A 19869-nucleotide genomic window follows, 5' to 3' on the forward strand; every position below is an offset into this window, starting at 1 on the left:
CCTCAGAAGCCCTGCTTCTGTTATGGCATGCTACATGCCATGACATAATCAATTCTCTGTTCTGCCCTAAATTCAAAAAATAGTTTTTGTGTTAGCCTATACAGTTTCCAGAAAGTTACGTTAGGTCAAGCTCTACACAGCAGAAATGATCCTGTTCTGAAGTGCTCTGCTAAATTTTTATCCATCCTCTTCCTCCCTTCTTACTGTTCCTGCCTTTCTGTTAAGAATTTTTGTTTCTGATGTGTCAGACTAATTGAATATATGTCATGCAGAAAGGCAGATTGCTTTTATTTGCTCTCCTGTCTAGGTATAACCAATTCCTCTGTCACTCTTCTAAATATTTCCCTTCCATTTTAAAGCTTGCTACAGCATTTGTGTTGCTCTTACCGATGTGTGAAATTCTCTCACTCCCTTCTCCTTACCAGCCTCTGACTACATGCATCCATGAGAAGTAGAAATATTGACATAAGGTACAGGATGGAGAGGACTGTGATCAGAGTCTGAGAGCACAACCGCAAGCCAGTTAGTCCATGAGGAACTTAAATTGCAAGATTTACAAGGGGCACATTGATCTGAGAAGCTGGATGCTGCTTCAAAAAAGCCCCAGAATGACTATTTTTTCAAGGTGTTATCAAGGGATGCACAGTCCATTTATAGAAGAGCATAACATATTGGTGGCCCATGACCAAGGCTAAAACTAAGCTAAACTAAATCTGGAAGTGAATGACTATAAACCATTTTGCATCAAGATTCAAGGGACTAGAACTACAAAGAAGAGATTTTTTCTCTATAGTTTGTTGCTACTTTTTGGCAGTTGAAAAAAGAGCCACCCTTAAACAGAGTGCTTGGAGAGCATTTTTAATCAGGCTTTTTCATTCCTTTTTGGGAACCTGAACAACGGCAACTGCAATAAAAGCAACTTCAAGTCACAATAAATACATTGTTCCCATTTAATTAATGTTTTCTCAATACAGTTGGTGTGTAAGAGGTCAGAGGAAAAGAAATTTGTATACTACAGATATCATGCTTGTCAGGTAGCACATTAAAGATATTTTCTATGACTATTCTACAACAATAAAAAAATGTTTCCATAAATATATGAGCAAGAAAAGAAGGGCTAAGGAGAATCTCCTTCCATAGGGACATGTCCATAGGGACAAAGGATGAGGAAAAGGCTGAGGTGCTTAATGCCTTCTTTGCCTCAGTATTTAATAGTAAGAGCAGCTGCTCTCTGGGTACCCAGTCCCCTGATCTCAGAGACAGGGATGAGGAGCAGAATGAAGCCTCCATAATCCAGAAGGAAAGGGGCAGTGATCTGCTACACACTTCCACACACAGGTCTATGCGGCTTGACGGTATCCACCCAAGGGATCCACTGAGGGAGCTGGCGGAACTACTCACTGAGCCACTTTCCATCATTTATCAGGTAACCAGGGAGGTCCTAGTTGGCTGGAAACTACAGATAGGCTGAGATGGGACTAGCAGAATGACACATGCAACCAACCAATTAAAATGAATACCATTTTTTAGTTTTACCTAAGCTTAGCTGCAACATTTCAATTTGCAAACACCACCTTGAAAGTCTTACCAAAGACCCTTGTGTAGTACACTATTCTCCTCATAACCAAACCTCTCTTTCTCTCTCTCATTCCCTCACCTCTAAATACAGTATAAAACTCTTAGAGGTGGAAACAATAGAGGAAACTCACAGGTGAAAGAAATCTTCCCTATACATACTGTAATGCTACCATCCAGAGCGGAGCAACCAGAGCTTAACGTGTTTTTATTCAGGATTAGTGAAACCCCAAAGAATGTTTTTCTTTATCAGGACTAAAAATATTCCGACATCCTCATGTCAGCAGTTACATATTTTCAAAACAGAGATCTCCTACTAGGCTTGTTCATTATCAACAAAAAGTCATGTTGCAATATTTTGCTTTCCAGATCCCCTCCCCCAAAGAGCAACTACCAAGCACTGCTGATATCTTTAATTTTTTGAAATGTTTTACTTTGTCCAAACAAATATGGAAATCAGTTTTAATTCAAATGTTCAATGAACTCAAGAGTTGGAGTTACAAAGGTCTTTCTTCGCAAAGTGGTTTTCTCTTTTCAGGTTAAAGATATCTTTTTGTATTTAAATTGGATAGTAGTCATGGTTTGGTTTGGTTTTCAAAGCATGGTTCTAATCCAGCCACTAAATAAAAAAATAAATCAAGAGCTGAACTGTAGCTAAGTGTGAGCTTATGTAAAACTGAGCACACTGAGACCATCCAGGGCACTGTTGATCTTGGACACTCAAAGGAATTTTATAGAAAGTTCAGTGATCTTCAGTGGTGACTCCCTCAACCTCTTAATTTTCTGTGTTATCTGAGGACATTTCATGTACAGCAAAATGAAAAAAAAAAGAAATAACTGAGTCTCAACTCAACTTCTTCAATAGCTCCCAGATAAGTGTTTCCATTTCTTCTCTTAAACTGACAAAATCTAGTGAATTGGGGAAAAGAGAGAGACTACAGGGAAGGAATAGCTTTCTCCAGGGAGTATTCCAAGCTCATCTGCACTTTACTGTAGTCCTTTCTTGGGACAGAAAATCCATTCAGAATGTAAATCTATTAAATATGGGAGTATAAAAAAGACAATGAGAGCACTGTGGGGTTAAAAAAAAAAAAAAAAAAAGACAGTGAATGAGTGAATGTTGCCAGCAGTCCCTATTTACACCAGTGTCCTCCCTAAGAGGCCACCACTGAAGAGGAAAGTTAGCCACCATGGACCGCCCATCACTAATATATATCAACATCTGTGTGGCATCTACTTGAGGCCAAATCCAAACCTAAGACTGGTGGAGGAAGGCTCTCCACTGCAGCACCATTCTCCACAACCCTTCCTCTTTCAAACCCAAATTTTAGCAGTGTAAACAGAGGTGCTGTCAGCCAGCTAGACACAGTGTTAACAAACGGTATGGTAATCACCTACATATTAAAGGGAGGAGTTGAAGCGAAGATTTTATAGTGTGATTAATGGTTTCTGGGTGTACAGTTCAAGGTACTGTGAAGAAATGCTGAGTTCAGCTTCTGGAGACAAAAAAAAAATCAGGCTCCTTCAACATTCCTTAAGCTAAACCAACTTTGGGTTCCCCCACCACTATTTTGGGATGCTTGCCATGAGGAGCTTGAGAGAACCTTCTACCTCAGGAAATTAATTAAGCTGCAATACATCACATTTAAAAGCTGGTGTCCTTGCTTCAGGTTGCATTTCGATCTTTGCTCAGCCAGCCTCTGTGGGCGGGGTGAATGTGCATTTAGAGATGTGAAAAATAAAAGGTGTTTCCTGAGGCCCTGGACACGTGAGTGAGTTTCCATGAGTTAAGCAAGGGTGTGAGCTCATGGGCATGCTGCAACAGCCCCAGTGCCTGCTCTTCCCCTACAGTGCACACACAGCATCCTGCTGCGAGCACGCACACAGTGGTACTGTCCCTGCTCACCCTGCAGCTCACAGTCTGTGCTGCCGCAGCAGCCACACGGCCACTGCCACATGCTCAGCAGGGACAGGAGGCTGGCTGCCCACCCCAGCCCTGGCAGGGCTGTGGGGAGTCACCTCACCCAAGAGGGGAGCTTGCACCTCTGGAGGAGAGCAGTGGGCTCATCTGGAGAAGGGTAGGCTTGGCTTGCCTGTGCTGTGTGACACCAGGCAGACACGGGCAGTGTAGGTCAGCTGATTTGCTGTTGGTGACTGTGAGGAATGGTCCAAAGCCACGTGAGAACCTTTGGCTTTTGGCTAGGTCACTGTATGCCTCTCACATACCAATGACCACTCAAATATCAGTCAAATATTGTTCACTTTGTGACACAACAGCTACAGCTTGGTCTTCACACAGGTCTCTCCACCATCCATCTCTGCTTCCCAAACCTGAGACTATCCTTTGCTCACCTTCAGAGCAGCTGTACCTCTCCAAGCATCCAGTATGGATGGCCACCAGTACCTCCTGGCTGAACACCCAACACAGCAGCTGCCCTCCAGCAACAATCCAGGGGCACCAAGTGCCCACTTGGGCACTGCACTGACCTCTACTGCCTTTGCTTCCTTGATGGTCTGGGACTCTGAAAGAGCTGAGGAGCACCTTGGCTGTGCTTGTGGAAGGGGCAGAGATAAGACCAGGTCCATTTTCATACACAGCTAAAAGATAAATCAGCAGAAAGGATAAAGGGACAATCTGGACACCGTGATGAGTCTCTGCTCAAAGGCTGCTGAATCGCTGTTGAAAGGGGATTTAAGGGAGCATATAACAGCAAGGAACAGTTGTCTCAGTCCACTGAGCTTCAAGTCTCTCCCTCTCCTGACATTTAATATGTCTGCCAAATTGATCTCTGTGTGTCGGGGCCGTATGAGATAACTACACTGTTTAGCTGCTCCTGGGGATGGGGATACTCACGCACCAAAAGATGCTGACAGCAAGAAACTCAGATCACCTCTGTTCTGGCATTGCTGGAACACCAGGAGGCAGCCGGACAAGACGCTTCCTTTGTCTTAATATTTAACTGCTTGTAGATCTTGGATGTGTTTATGGCTCAGCCTGAAACACCTGAAAATGCCTGTGTACTAGACACACTGGACTCATTCAGCAGAGCCCAGTTTTACAAGTGAGATGAAGCTCAGCTTTCTTTCTACAGTCACAGAAGATACACATTCAGGCTTTAAAAAAAGAAGCAATCCTTCTTTTGTGAACCAAAGATGCAAATCAAATGGCACTGGCAGACCGTTCTCTTTTCTTGGTTCTACATAATTTTCCATGCAGAAAATATTTTATGTGCCTGCTGAATTCTTTCTTCCATGGTACTCCGTTAAACTTTTGATAAGAAATCAAAAAACAGAGTACTCTTGCACTAGCTGTTTCCATGTACAGGTGGGTCAAGAATCTTCTTCATAGCTACAATACCTATAGCGCAACTATCCACCAAAGAGAAATGTAAATTCCATGGAATTACTGCAGCAGCATTGAAGTGCATAAGCTGCCATACCATACAGATAAGTAATAGATTTGTTTATGGACTAGACAAGGTTTAATTAAACCAGGGAGCTCTGAAGAACAGTAAATCCTCTCTCTTTTTGTCTTCTCTCCCCCTCCCCCCCTCCCCGCCTTTTTTTGTCTAGAGTATCTTTCTCCTAGTGGCTTTCCTCTTCCTAATAATCCCATCACAAATGACAGATATGTTATCAGTCATCACTGGGATTTGACACATTCTTAATACCCGTCATGACAGCTCTGAAGTCTGCATGCTACTCCATTGTATTCCAAAGCATTTGCAGGAGGTAATGGACACATCAAATACGAGTCAATGGCTCTGCTTTATTGAACTGCTGAAGGCTTGCAACAGAGAAGTAGATGCTTAAAAAAGCCTAATTGTGATTATTTAAAATTACACACATAGTAATTAAATATAAAACAGTATATAATGTGGCAGTGTATTGCTGTGCCCAAAGAGAGTCTCTCCTGGTTCCTTGGGTCTCGGTTTTACTTTAATAGAGAACCTGATGCACAAGTGAGGTGCAAGCTGTGGCGAGAGCCAGAGTCAACATCAAAGGTGGACACCTGAATTGATATGAGGACAGTGGGATTGAGAAGTGTGTCACTCACAGCAGCTGTCAGTACTGCCAAAGAGTAAATGCGAGTGCAGTAGACTATGAGTTTGAAGAGTGTCTCCCTGATTTCCTGTGTTTTCTGACACAAGGAAAAGACAGCATCTTAGCACTGAGCAATAAGGACAAGGAACACTGACAGGTTTTGTAAGAGGCCATTGCTAATGCCTGTTGATTTCTGTGGACCTCTTAATACAGGTAGTTTTCTTTTGTTCTAGCCCTCAAAAGAGCTGTAACAGATACAGCACCCCACAGAAAGAATTCAATACAGAGCTCTCCAAGCAGATAAATTTTCTTTTGGTCAAATTTTTGTATTACCTCAGATGACTCTGCTCATCTGTGTGTAATTCTTTTCGGGCACAAAAATAAAATATTTTTTTACTGTAACATTTCTTCCAAGCCTTAAACTTGCAAAAGGCTTTCTCTCAGTTGAGCCCAGCTGCTGCAAAGCATCATATAGCTCTGCCAACAGCATATGAGCTGCATGACAGTAGTGTGCTTTGCCATTAGTAAATGCAATGGCTTGTTGTTCTCAATGCATTTACAATTTTGCACAAAAGCAGAAAAAACCACCCCCAACAAAAACAAAAACCCCACACAGATTAGAGACAAAGCAGTCCTGTGTAACTCAAGGCCCTTTCAGCAAGGCAATAAAGCCAAGGCAGAATTGTGAGCTGGAGTCAAAAGGAAGTGTCCCATTGACATAATGAGCTTTGGAGCAGGTCTGGAGGGAAGAAGACAGGCAAAACACATTCAGCCACCTCAGTGATTTCATGTCCTCTGGATGAAATCAGTTAATGAGTATGTCGTGGTTTGAGTCTCAGTGCATTGTTTGCATCTACAAGAAATGGATGAGCAAACTGGGTTTCCTTACAGTGCAATCTTATTTAGGAGAGATGCAAGAGTAAGTTTTGCACCTATCAAGAACTCAGGAACAAAGTGATGGCATTTAGGGGGGTGGGAATATTGTTCTCAGGATGCAGCAAATCCTATTCCAGGGATCTAAACCACTACAGTAACAGCACTGGTCAAGTGTAAACGCATCTTCCCAGCTGAAGCACTTTCAAAAAAGCTGGAAGGTGAAGTTTATGTTAGTAGGCTCCTCACCAGATCAGATACGGTCCATTCTTGAGCGGCCAGTGTAAAAACATACCACAAACAAACATGGTATTGTTATAAACATATATTATAATATTGGCTTCTCGCAAAGTATAAAGGTAGCTATTATATAATGTTAGAAATGCTTTTTTGCTGTGTGGATGTAGTTTTCTCTCTTTTTAGCAAGAATGTTAGCAAGTATGAGCAAGATAACCTCCAAGGGAACAGAGGATGAGGCCCGAGAAGCTGCTAATCAACAGTTTGTCCAGAGAACAAAAGGGCCCAAAGGCTGCTCTGCCGGGCCAGGAGAGCCCAGAGCCGCTATCACCGCTCTGCCCGGGGGGCAAAGAGGCCCAAAGCTGCAATCAGCCCTGACTGTCTGGAGAATTAAGAGATCCACCCTACCATCGACTCTTACCTAGCGAGCCCAACCCCAAGAATCAAAAGAAATAGAACCACAAGGCAGAAGACTACGAATGCTCTAAAAAGGCAGAACCAAGGAGTGGCCATGCAGAACAGCTCCGGGAAAAGTTTTAATATTAATAGAAAACAGACAGTAAAAATGGTATAAAAACGACTCGCCTCGAGCATCAGGTGTGCTCTTGGCAGAGCGCCAAGGCACCCGGCCGTTATCCCTTTGCTTTATTTTATGTGTCTCTTATTGTCTTTATATTAAACTCTTTAAATTCTAACAGGAGAGTGAACCTCGTTTTTCACAGTATCGTATTTTATGATCATGGTCTTATACCAGGGCCTATTCCAGATCAAATTTGTACTGTCAGCTGAGCTTGGGTTGCATGGAGGCAAGATCATGGCAGCACAGCCCCACCGAGAAGTCTTCCCAGCAAATATTCCCTTCTGGCTTCGGTCCAAGGAGCATTACTGCTTCTCCTGCTGCCTACACTCCCCAGTTATTCCTTTCCTATACCCTCTCAGCTGTAAGCAAATCAACATGCCAATCCCTTGGGACACATGGCTTAGCTTATATTTAAGACTTGCCATTCTGCTTTGTGCTTTGGACGTTGATTTCCATTGTCTCAGCTATCATGCAACAAAAGGGCATTTAATTGCTGTCTCATTTAGTCTGAGGGAGAAGAGGAGAACAACTTTTTCCAACCCTGATTGATGGCAGCCATTAGCACCTCCTAGCACAATACTGACTTACTAGAAGCATGATTTACATGTGAAGTTCAGTGCCACACAAATGAATCAGATTTGCTGCTATGCTTAGTTGAACGACTTCAGAGACAAAATCTTCACATGAAATGAATTTGCAGAAATGCTTACACTGACCACCCATTTAAAGAGAAAACTTCAAAGATTAAGGAGGCATGTTGAAACCTCTTAGAAACAGAAGAAAGCTTAGCAGAGAGCTCACAGTTTTTGTTTCACTTGTCAAGTGCACTACCATGTAGGTGCTTTAACGGTTGTAAAAGGAAAAAAAAAAAGAAAAAACACCCAACCATCATGATTTATACTTATTTACATACATTTAACATTAGGAAACATTTCATATCCACTGGGCATCAAAATTCCCAATTGCATACCATGAAAGGCAATGCTGAAGAATCCCTTAAACTGTTTCCCCCTTTTTCGTATGAGCATTCCTATTTTCTTTGTGATGGAAGAAAGAAGAAAATTAATATCCACATTTAATATCCTCCATGTTCTGGAGAGCAATAAGCCACATGCCTTGGTGTTCAAGCCAAACTGCTGATAGTAGATTTTGAGTACTTGTCTCGTTTTATTAAAAAGCAAAAGGATGCAAATCTCCCTTTCAAAAGAACAGAGCTCAAGAAACAACTAGATTAGTGAAGGCTTCTTGAAATAGCACCTTTAATCAGTCCTGTTATGTGAAACTTGCAGTAATTTCAGTAAAATTTGATGTAGTTTGATGCAGCTTATCAAAACATTTAATAATTGCAAAATATAAGATCAAGCACCTTTTGAACACCAGACTTTCCTGTCAGACGCAGAAACAAACTGAGGCACTAGGTATTATCAGACACACCTTTGTACATTTTTGGGAAGATTTACCATGGGAGAGCCAGATTGAGGAAGGCTGACTTTCAGCAAGGCAATGATGTACAGCCAAACACGCAACCCACTCACGTTGTCTCAGCTGTGGGCGCACTAACCCTGGTCAGGCAGAGGCTTTCTGAAACCATGTTAGCTATACGCACACAAACCCACTTCTGATTACTTTCGGAACATATGCTCTGTTATTCACATAATTGGTTTAAAATTCCACAGCAAAATTACTCTGCAATTACTTGCTTTCAGTGAGTACACTTCTTACATTCACATCCCCCACAGGACCCACCTTTGTTCCTCAGTGATACTCATCTTTCCTGATGTGCATTTCTAAACAAGCTTAAATAGTGGCTATTTCTGTGTGATTTCCTGCTTTTTCCTACAGTTGAAAAAATCATGATTTTAAATACATAAATGAGTGTGTGAAGGCAGAGTGTACATTTTTGGTTTAGAACAGCTGTCTTCACTTTTATTCACTCTGCAGCACACGTGCATGGAACGCTGTATTTTGAATCTTCCTTTCCCCATTTGTTTTTAAGGGAAAATAAAACACAGAAGCATTCAAAACAAACAAACAACACCCCCTCCCCCCAGAAAAAACAAAACAAAAAACTTAAACAAAACCCCTCCCAAACTGGCAGGTGGCCAGATACTAGTTAAACACTAGAATACACTTGTTTCCTTAACTTGGCTCTTCCTAAAATTTTATTTCCCCTCCCACTGTTTCCCTTTTCTTTGGTGCCAGGCAGGAGACACGTGTTTCTCTTGCTGGAAAGGGTAAGTGCTATCTTCCGAAAAGTTCAGTCTACAGACAATTATTCCTGGTAACTGTGAGGAAGGCGGCACACAGGATCCCAGCCTCTCTCCTTCCCCTCCAGGCTTGTGCCAGGCTGGAAACAGAGGTCTCGGCAGGAGCACCTTCAGGAAAGAGACCAGCACCAAGAAAGCTGCCAAAATGGATTTAAACCATTTTGCAGCTAAAGAACAGACCAAGAATCATGTTTGTGCAACCCCTTTATCGATCTCGCTTCAGGTCTCTTTGGCCGCTTGAAAATAAAGTAGGTTTTACATGCTGGTTTCTGAGAAACCTGCCAAGCCAACACATGCTAATCAATGTGAACAGGTCCCGGAAAAGAAGGTGATCGAATCTCTCCGATCATCCTCAGAGTCACAGTCAAACCCACACACCTTCGAGATTCAGGTCAGCCACACAGCTGCTCAGCATCCCCTGGGAGACTCAGAATGTAAGTGCAAAATTAGGGCAAGCACTAGCACAGCAGTAGGCTGCAGCATGTTGCTGGCAGAGGCACAAACCTGCTCCTCTACCCAGCACACCATCTATAAATAGGTTTATGAATACAGAACCTCTGCCAAGCTATTCTTGCTAATTTTTAATGCCTCTTGCAATACTGACTCCTAGAAGTTTTATCTCCATTAGTAGTAATAAACACTTATTAAATGCTCCAGCAATATCTGAAAGTCTTGATAAATAGCAAAAAACCTGTCTAGAAAACCAGAATATAATTTTGCATTTAGAAAATTCTATTGTATTAAAAAAGAAGGAAAAGATCAGCTTACCTGAAAACAGAAAATTCACATGAAAAATCTGTGTGCACACCACAGCTTGGGAAACAAGAACCCACTTCTTCTGGGACTTCAGGAGGAGACAAGGCAGCGTCAGCACTTACTTTTGTTCAGCTGTGCTCCTGGGGGTACCTGCTGAGCCCCAGAACTGAGCCCTGGGCTGTCCCCCTCACTCTTCACACCTGGAACAACAAGGCAGGCATTCAGCTCCCTCAGTGCAGGAGTGATGCAACATTCTGCACCCCGGACACAGCGAGGGGTGCTTACACTGCCTGCCTGCTGGAGACTCAACACAGCCCTATAGAAGGGGAAACCCACTGCAGCTGCCATTATTGATAAGCATGGGTCTCTGCTTCTTTCTGCTGCAGGTGCCCTCTCAAGATACCTTGGGGACATGCAAAGCACGAGAAAGCTGTCTACAGAGCATCCTAACTCCCTCTTGGAGGGACCACTTTTCTAGAAGATAACAGTAGCCCCACAACAAACCTGCTAAAGCCCAGTCTACGGCAAGAACACTTTATGGTAAGAATTTTGTTTTGAGCTGCCAGTTTTTGGGTGACCAAACCAACCAGGACTACTTTCAAACAGGGACATTAACCAAGGACTTCAATTACCTTGTACTTTCATCTGGTATCATTCTCTTGTATCTCTATTTTTCTCCTTTCCCTCTCAACACTTACATATTCCACCATCCATTTTCAAGGACTAAATGAAGCCCTTTATTAAGGCTCAATTTTCAAAAGCAATGTCACCTTCCAGTTTCCTTTTGCTTCAGAAATTAGCTTCTAGGGGCATATTCTTGAAAAGCCTACATCTATACTTATTTAAGCTTTCTGGGGAATAATTGAGTATGGAAAGTAAGGTTTAGCCTGATTAAATTTTTATTTCCATCTAAAAATAAAAGGAAATGCATAGTAAAGAACTACGAAAGCTTGAGCCTCTCTCTTTTTTTTTAGCTTCTGAAAGATGAAGACAATGGAGACGTATTACAATAATTTTTTTTCCCCTTTCAGAAATCCCAAGAAACTTACCACCATATTCTTAAGCTTTGAGCTATGTAGAGTTGACTGCTAAATACCTCATATATTCTGAGCTAGCTGATCTCACTGGCCCCGATTTGAGCCATAGGACTACATGACCTCAGGTGGTCCCTTCCAAACCAAGTTATCCTATGATTTTTTCCAAAGGGAACAAGACTAGTTTGTGCTTTTCAGTAACATAAGCCAACTTCTTTCATGTTTGCCAACACTTTCACTACATGCATCTTCTCCAACAAGGAATCTTTCAGCAGTCCAAATCTATACGCATTTTATATATGAAAAATCTTTAAAAGTTATTTCAATCTCAAATTATCAGAAGTATCTTTTCACATGTCACAAACTGAAAGGATTTAAACTAGCCTGGTAAGAAAACTAAGAGAATGTACCCTAAGTCCTCCACTAGGTAACTAACACTAAAGAAGGAACTGGGGGTAAAAGACAGTGGCTGTATTTCCTGTGGAAGAAACTCCAACTTTACAGTAATACATTTTCTACCTGTGATTCTGAAGGCAGGACACTACTTTTAAATCAGCTCTCATGTCACATGGCTGTCAGACCTGTCTGCAGCAAAAGCAGTGGAATCCCTTGCACACTCCACACCTCTCCCTGCCAGCACCATCCTTCAGTAACACCTCCCTGTGCCAAGGCACCAGGTCACGCACAAGTCCACATCTCCTGTGGATCATCACACAGCCACTTTCCAGCCCTGAGCTCCAGCTGCCTCCATCATGTCCATGTGTCAAACCTTTTAGCTGGCCAACTGTTTCACTCTACAGTAAAAAGATGATTTTTTAAAGAGTCTCTTGGAAGATAAACATTCTGAGGCTCCCCTCCCGCCCCAAATTCTTTAGCATGTGTGTTTCTTGATAAATACTAAACACAAAAAATCCATGTGCAATGCAGCAAGATCTTTTTCTGTTTCTCTGTGTACCTGCTCTCAGCAGAGAGGAATACAGATATTATTTAATAGATAAGATATCCAGGGAATGAAGTACAGGATTCCAGTCGTAAAATACCGTAAAAACAAGATATTAAAATAAAAAAATAAACAGACTTTTTCCATCATTAAGGTGAAGGAATGCCATACAGGATTGGAAATTTCTCCTCAAATCCAACCAAACCTTATTCCTGTTGCTCTGACACTTCTGTCATTGCTGTCTTCTTCCTTCCCCCTTCCTCAAGAACTGCAGATGCCTTCTCTCTTAACCCCAGCAACACATTGGCCATCAGACTCTATCACTGCTTCTGCTGCAAGGGAACACTGAGACAAGAAAAGGGTAATCCCCTCAGAAAACCACTCACATGGGTCTACCCATGTAGATAGACACCGTATATCAATACATATTCTTTCTTCTCTCATTTTTCAAGAATCACAGGTACTTCTCTTTTCTAATAAAATTATTTCAAGTAAATTAACACCATGACCACTTTTAAAGTTGAGCCCTATCCTCAAACAGAGTCTAAAAGAGACTGTTGTTAGACATGAAGAGCTTTTTCTTCAGCATGCCCATAGTTTGCTTCAAAGCTCATTGTTTAAATAGGAACAGTTGAGATGCAAAGTTAAATTTAAGGATCCTGGGAACAGCTGTGCATGACGGGCAGCTGAAAGGATGCAGTTCTGCACATGAAGTCACAGGAGTGAGATTCCTAATTATATGCAGTAACCAAGGCATGGAAGAAAAACCAGTTCATCAGTTAGCATCCAGCAGCACAGTAAGGAAGCTTTGTTCTCTTCTCTGGAAAGAGGACAGTCGATACTGCTCATATCAAAGCCTGGATCCACAGCCCTCCAGACTTAATTAGAAAATCATGAAGAACAAAATGGCATTGGACACAAAAAATGATCATTTTTCAAGTAAATTTAGTGAAGTGAGCACTCTTACATCTACAATCCATGCTCCCTCACCCACCCTTTTTTCCTTGTTAATGATACAGAGTTGGCTGCAGATGCAACAAAACCTATCAGCAACTGCAGGGTGTCCTAAAGCAAGTCTTGCCTATTATTCCAGCTGTATAGATGAAGGTCACTGACACTGCTAACACCTCTGACATTTTATAATCAATTGCCAACATTTACAGAGGAGAAAATACTGCTAGCTTTGAACACACTCAGAAAGAAAGAAATTCTTCTCAATTAATTTTAAGCTTGCTCTCTCTGAGCCAAAACGTGAAACATGAGGCAACCTAGCAAGTCAAATATTAGTGAGATTGTTTTCTGGCAGCCAATGGCATATTCTGTTTGTATATAAACAACTGTAGTTTATCCATCTCTCCAAAATAACTGCAGTATGAATCATCATAAGGACAGTGTCAGAGAAAACTGCCAAATACTTGTAGCCGAAGAAAAATAATAATTTAACTTGAAAAGCAACTATGAATATTAGTCTATCAGCATGTTGCTAACACCAAATACCTATTGGAAAAATCTAGTATTTTGTGGATTAGACTCTTGGAAGATGAAAGGGGCTGACCTTTACCTACAACTTCGCTGCTGGTAAAGAATGATGAAGCTCTTGCCATACACTGCACATTCACCTCATGCCTGCTTTTCAGAACAGGAACAGAGATTGCTGCCTTTTAAGCTAGTCCTACGTTGATTTTTAGCCAACTGCGATATTCCACTGCTATAGCTGAGGATGGAGGGCTAAGGAAGAGATTTTCAAATAATACTTGTAAAGGGTCCACAAGTGCTGTCTGATTCATAAACTGTCAATGTGCTTGATGAGTTCAGCAGCTGGGAAGCCCTGGATTTGACATTACTGCCCTTACCTGATAGTTCAAAGCAATTGTTTTGAGTTAATACAAGGCTCCAGAGAACACAAGGATCTCTAACTTAAGACCTCTTAAAGACCTATGGTCAAAATTCTTGCTCCTGATAGTCCTTCTCACTCTCCAGCTCCTAATTCAAACAGTCAGTCCACCCTTGCTTTTCACAGGAGCTCGTTGCTGTACGTTGTAATGTTTGCATCAAATACAATTGCCAAAGGCACTCCAATTTTCACTAATAGTTATCATTAGGAGAAAAAAAAAAAGGTTGTATTTTTGTCCAAAAAGAACCGTTTCCTGATGTTTAGCATAGTCAGGATAACAGTCACAGGCAGCATCTTGGCTCAGCAGGCAAAAGTAGTAGGTGGTAAATGAGAGTGCTGGGGAGGGGACAGATCTTCTTCCAGGGGGGAGAGGAGGCAGTGTCTGCTAAAGGAGGCACCCTGATGGCAGTAGATTTATGCATCCACTCTTGTCAGTCTAGGAGGAGGGAATCATTATGCAGGGCCAGCTGCAGGGGTGTGCACTGCTGTCAGGAAAAATTAGAAGTCTAGCAATGAACTATAAAGAAGGGAGAAATGACAGAGTGAATGAAAACTCCATGATAAACCCATTTAGGCTCTATTCTCCCTGGGATGAAAGATGAAGCATAATCTCTTTGGCATATATGCTGGCAGAGACTCAAACAAATATGCCTAGGTACACTCAGGCACATGGCCCAGAATGTGCAGTGACAGCGTCCACCCAAAGGACTGTAACTGCACAGGGTATGGAGAAAGAGTCCTTCTCAGCACGTTTAGCCAAGTTCTGGGGAAGGATCATAGTGCACTAAGATGCTCTGGATCAGAAGAAATCTCATCTGCTGCCCAATGCCTTCTTTGTGTAAATACCTTGGAAAGAAAGCTTTTCCATTTGAATACCTTGGGGGAGTGTGGGGGGTAGGGGTGGGCAGAGAGAAGAGACAACCAGACTATAAAACAGTGAAAAGCACCCAAACTAAGGCTCTGGTATTTCACTCTTGAGAAAATGATAACTTTCCAATTTCATGTGGCATTCCTTTCCCTACGAGAATTTCTGTCTGAGTTGGGCAGGTCTGCATAACTTCTTATCTTGTTTAAGGCAGAGGTAGGTTTTTTCTCCTTTGTTAATACATTCAGAAATATGAAATATTCCAAATATTTATTCATTGTGCTTGGTTATAATAAAAAAAAAAAGGATTTGTCGTCATACTGGTATTGGAAAACAAGGGAATAGGGAAAGAGTAGGCAAGGAAAACAGTGCTCTCAAATACACTCCCAAAAGCCCCTGGTTACAGTTCGAGCCTGAAGCCCAAGTGGGGAAGTGTTTGGTAGCTTTTCCTTCTTCCTGTCCTGACCACTGCTAAAGCCTAGGTGCAGGTGAACGTCTTTCTGGAATGCTAATGCCTTGCTGAAAGCCAGAAGGTACAAAATGGGAGCTGTTTGGAGAACACTTTCCTGGGGGAAAAAGGGAGGGAGGGATGTACTTCAATGCCTTAAGTTACACATAGGCACATAGTGTTAGGCATATTTTTACCAGGAACAGAAGAAATACATTTTGCTCAGCATGCTAACATTGTAAATTCTGCCACTGTATGTCCTTCAGTGGAAACTCTTCGAGATACAGTTTGATGAGAAAAGTTTTTTCAATTAAATGTGTGAGAATCAGGGAAAACAAAAACAAACCACAAGCAGTCCTACTGTAAAAGTCCTTTCTACTACACATGCACATCAGAAACATGGGAATTTATTTAATTCTCTGTAAAATACTTTGAATCCATCTGCCTTTTTTTAAGGCAGCTCTTCTATAATATTCTTTCTGGTTACATCATCTATCAAGTGTAAAAAAGATTTCTGCTATCAGGGGTTGGATTAAGACACCACTGACCACATTGTAACTACCTAGTGTGTTTTACAAGCATTTATACCTGCACTGTGTATGTCTAACAGCTTAACAAATTGCAAACACTCAAAAATATATTAAAAAAAAGCACTCCAAAACAATGTTGAGACGCTGTTTCATTAACACTGTGAAGGTGTAAATGGGGTACTGAAGTGAAGAACGGAGTCTTCTGATGAATTAAAGTAAATGGAAGATATCTACATGCATGAAGGCTCAAAGAACATAATCCTGAAGGCCACTGTTTGATCAAAGCTTTGTGAGGAAACACAGAAATAAACCACAAGCTGTTACAGCGAGCAACAGAAATAAAACTGGCAAATTCCTAAACTACAAAACTATATAATTGTCAAAGTGCAAACAGTGCTTCTTACAGCTACATGGTTATGTTTCACTTTTTTCCTAAGGAAAGTAAGGACAGGCTAATGTATAATTTTAATATCAGTTCAGGAAAAGCTTTCATAGTGAGATATCAAATATATTATGGGAAAGGGAAAAGGAACGCAGTTATTTATCTGACTTGAAAACAGCACAGCGTCAAGTTAATTTAAAATTCAATTTCAGTTTAAAGCATTACAAGGAAGAAAGAATCCTACGTCTCATAGGTTATAAATTGAAATCCTAGTAAGATTTTTGTCTGCCAACTAGCTGTGTATCAGCTATAAAGTCATATTGCAGGTGCCTCTTTTAGGAGATTGGGCTGCAAGGCTCACATTCAGAGAAGTTTGTCATTTACTATTCCCAAAGGCATTTTATGAAAATTTTTTTTTCACAGTCTGTTAATTAATGGAAAACTGGCATTAGGACAACCCAGAGGTAATTTATGCAAGGTACAGTGCATGGTGCAAAAACACAGAGGGTCCTACCCCATGGAAGTCACCAAGAACGTGTACATTCATATAAACATATCTTTTACAAAAGCAAACATGCAAAAGCAATTTGTCGGCAAAAACAGCTTTTAGGGTGACATGAATTTAATAAATAAATAAAGAATCTTAGAGTTTTTTCCCCTTTCTAGAAAATATGCCTGCACAAAAATGTTTCATTTAAACTCCACACAAAACCTTGAACACGATGGTTTGAGGGAAGAGGGGAGATATTCCTCCCAGTTTTCTGAGCTGAGGGACAAATAAATCTGATAGAAAGGACATTTAATTCACCCCTAGACACCAAACTGAATGAAAGTCCACTCGGATTTGGTACATATTATAAAAGAAGTGACCCAAGGAAAACAGCTAGACTTCCAGTTTTGGGAGGTTTCTGCAGAGTGCACCGGCCAGTCTGAGCAGAAAGGCAAATTCTGCTCAGAAAGGCAGATTCTGCTCCTCAGCCATCAGCCACTAACAACCCAGCTGGCCAGCAGACAGGAACAGGGCTGGAAGGGCACGGAAAACCTGCACAAACAAAGAAAATGAATGTCTATCCCTGACCTCCACTCCTCCAAAAGGAAGGCAAAGAAAAGCTGCCATTTACAGCAGCTGGGCTACTTTTATTTAGTCACATAGGCCTTGAACCTCCTTGTACAAACACTGTGAAACCTCAAAACCTTGCTGAGGGAGCAGATGAACACCTTGGAAAGCTTTGGTTTTGTCAAAGTGAAATTTAAGGTGTGTGCAAATTGGTACTCAGGAAAGGGTAATATTTGAGGACATGAATTTATCTCCACTGACATATCCACAGCTGGGAACCAGTATGAACAGCTTCCTCATGCTGATACATTTCACTTCTTTTTGAAATGGAAAGATGTGGGAAATATTATTAGAGGTGATAGAAAAGTGTTTTCGTATTGCAGTAATGGCTTTTATCCTGTCTTTGAAAATGACATAATTTTGGGTAAATTTATAATATATACCCATTATATATAGTTACATTTTCCATTAAAAAAAAATTTCTAAAAATGATGGAAGATTAACAAAAGGTAAGGAGGGAGGAATTTAATACAGCTTGAGATGGCAAAAAGCCTTTTGCCCCTCATATTATTTTTTTTAAATACATCTGGGCCCCTTTCTGCTCCCATAGCAATACATGAGTCTGTGGTTCTGCCCCCCTCCCTGCTCCCCTTCAACTCCCTACTTAAACCCTCACCATTTAAATGGCTTATTCAGCCTTTTGCCTTATCATGCATTTTTGGACCTACAGCTCTGAGGTAGATTTCGAAAAACTTTTGCTGGCACTTAATGTGGAAACTACCACCACTGCGCCAATATTTATACACATGGTATTACAAAAATATACCATTTGCTTTAATCTACTGCTCTTTTCCTGCTTCCTATGCTGGCAGAAAACACAAAGAGGTTTAGCAGTGATAAGGAATTGATGGATATCTTCACTATGCCACACCATAGTGAAAAGGTTTATGTCTGAATTATGCAGTGTCCCTTGCAGAGTGGCCAATACAAGCCTCAGTTTGCTTAAATTTCTGTGGAAACTAACAATCACTGTTAAAAAAACAACACCACCAAAATAATCCAAATTTAAAACCAGGCTGCATCTCTTACTAGGAAAACCAGGCCACAGCACAGGGATGTTGCACTCAAGAGGATATAATACTTGCTTTCTTTCCAAGCTGTCCCTGACACAAGATGTGACTCTATTCTAATGCTACTTTTTGATAAAACTTTTTTGGTTGCCAGATGTTGCAAAACACAAAGAAGGAGGATGGGAAGCTGGAAAGGCCAGCTGCTCCAAGGTATAACCTGCCTTGGACTAAAGCAGCCTGAGACTGGAATGTTCCTCACATGATGGAGGAAGCCTTCTGTGCAGGACTTGAGGCTTCAGATTTTTGCCAGTTTGATGGAGTTTGGGAATTCAAGTTTTACTGGACTGATACTGTAGCACTGTCTGATACCATTTGATTGCAATGGGGGCAAAAATGTCTTGCAAAGGTGATCAGAGATGATCGGACACAGACACAACCACAATGTTTTCACAGGAAGGCTTGCAATACACCAACGAGTGGGTAACAGGATTAAATGCTGCATCAAACTCCACCCCACTACACATGTAAGAACAAACAGTGGTGCAGCAGAAGAGCAAAAGCAGCCTAAGACTTTACATTTAATTCTCATTCATTTCATCTCTAAAAACTAAAAAGAGATTGTTTTATATTTTTTTTAAATGCTTCAATTCTTCTCTTTACATTTGGTTTGCACACCAAAGTGACAAAAAAAGCTTCAAATATTCCAGTATTATGCAAAAAAAGTTTAAAAGTTGTCTTCAAATTGGTAGTACTTCAGCAAAAGAAAAAGAAAAAAAATCAGAAAACCCAAATATGTAATCAAGTTCTTTGAAGTCACTTTCTGTTCCACTAAGACATTTATACTAATTGGTGAGCCCCTCATTTAATCTTTTCATGTACAGATCATTTCTAAATGACTGAGATTTAGGATACACTATTTTAATACTGATGGTGTACCTAATGGTGTACCTAATGAGATCAGATTTTTAATAAGATTCTAGGCATTTATATTAGAGAAAGGCTTTGAAAAAAAATAGGAAGGTAGCGGTGTATCATTAAGAGTGAGCCTGTTCAGATCATTATAATCATATTTGCTATTCTTTTTTATATACCATTACGTGGTATAGGTGAATATCAGAAAAATGTAATAATCCTTGATACTAACACAAAACGCCTGCAGGTCCATTTATTTCTCATTCTCAGTATATACACAAAACTTTCAGTAAAGAGATGCTATGGAGAATTAACACATGTCACTTGTGATTAACTTAATCAGATCTAATTTGGCCAGCAAAAACCTTAGCTACTTCCTAACTTGTTTATTGACCACTATCAGAA

At 40.9% G+C, this 19869-nt stretch overlaps 1 protein-coding gene across 5 annotated transcripts in view; it reads right to left on the reverse strand.

The window, feature by feature from the left end:
- The window catches only part of PLXNB2 (plexin B2), a 254458-nt gene that overhangs the window by 162770 nt on the left and 71819 nt on the right, over positions 1–19869 (reverse strand). For 4 of the 5 annotated variants that reach the window (XM_039570583.1, XM_039570585.1, XM_039570586.1 and 1 more), the window contains one exon: positions 10345–10532. The exons of the other annotated variant lie outside the window; for it this stretch is intronic. The gene's annotated coding sequence lies outside the window, so the exon portion shown is untranslated. The remainder of the gene's footprint in view (positions 1–10344; positions 10533–19869) is intronic. 5 annotated transcript variants of the gene reach the window in all.

Source organism: Corvus cornix, chromosome 1A, assembly GCF_000738735.6.
Source record: "Corvus cornix cornix isolate S_Up_H32 chromosome 1A, ASM73873v5, whole genome shotgun sequence".
Lineage (NCBI taxonomy): Eukaryota > Metazoa > Chordata > Aves > Passeriformes > Corvidae > Corvus > Corvus cornix.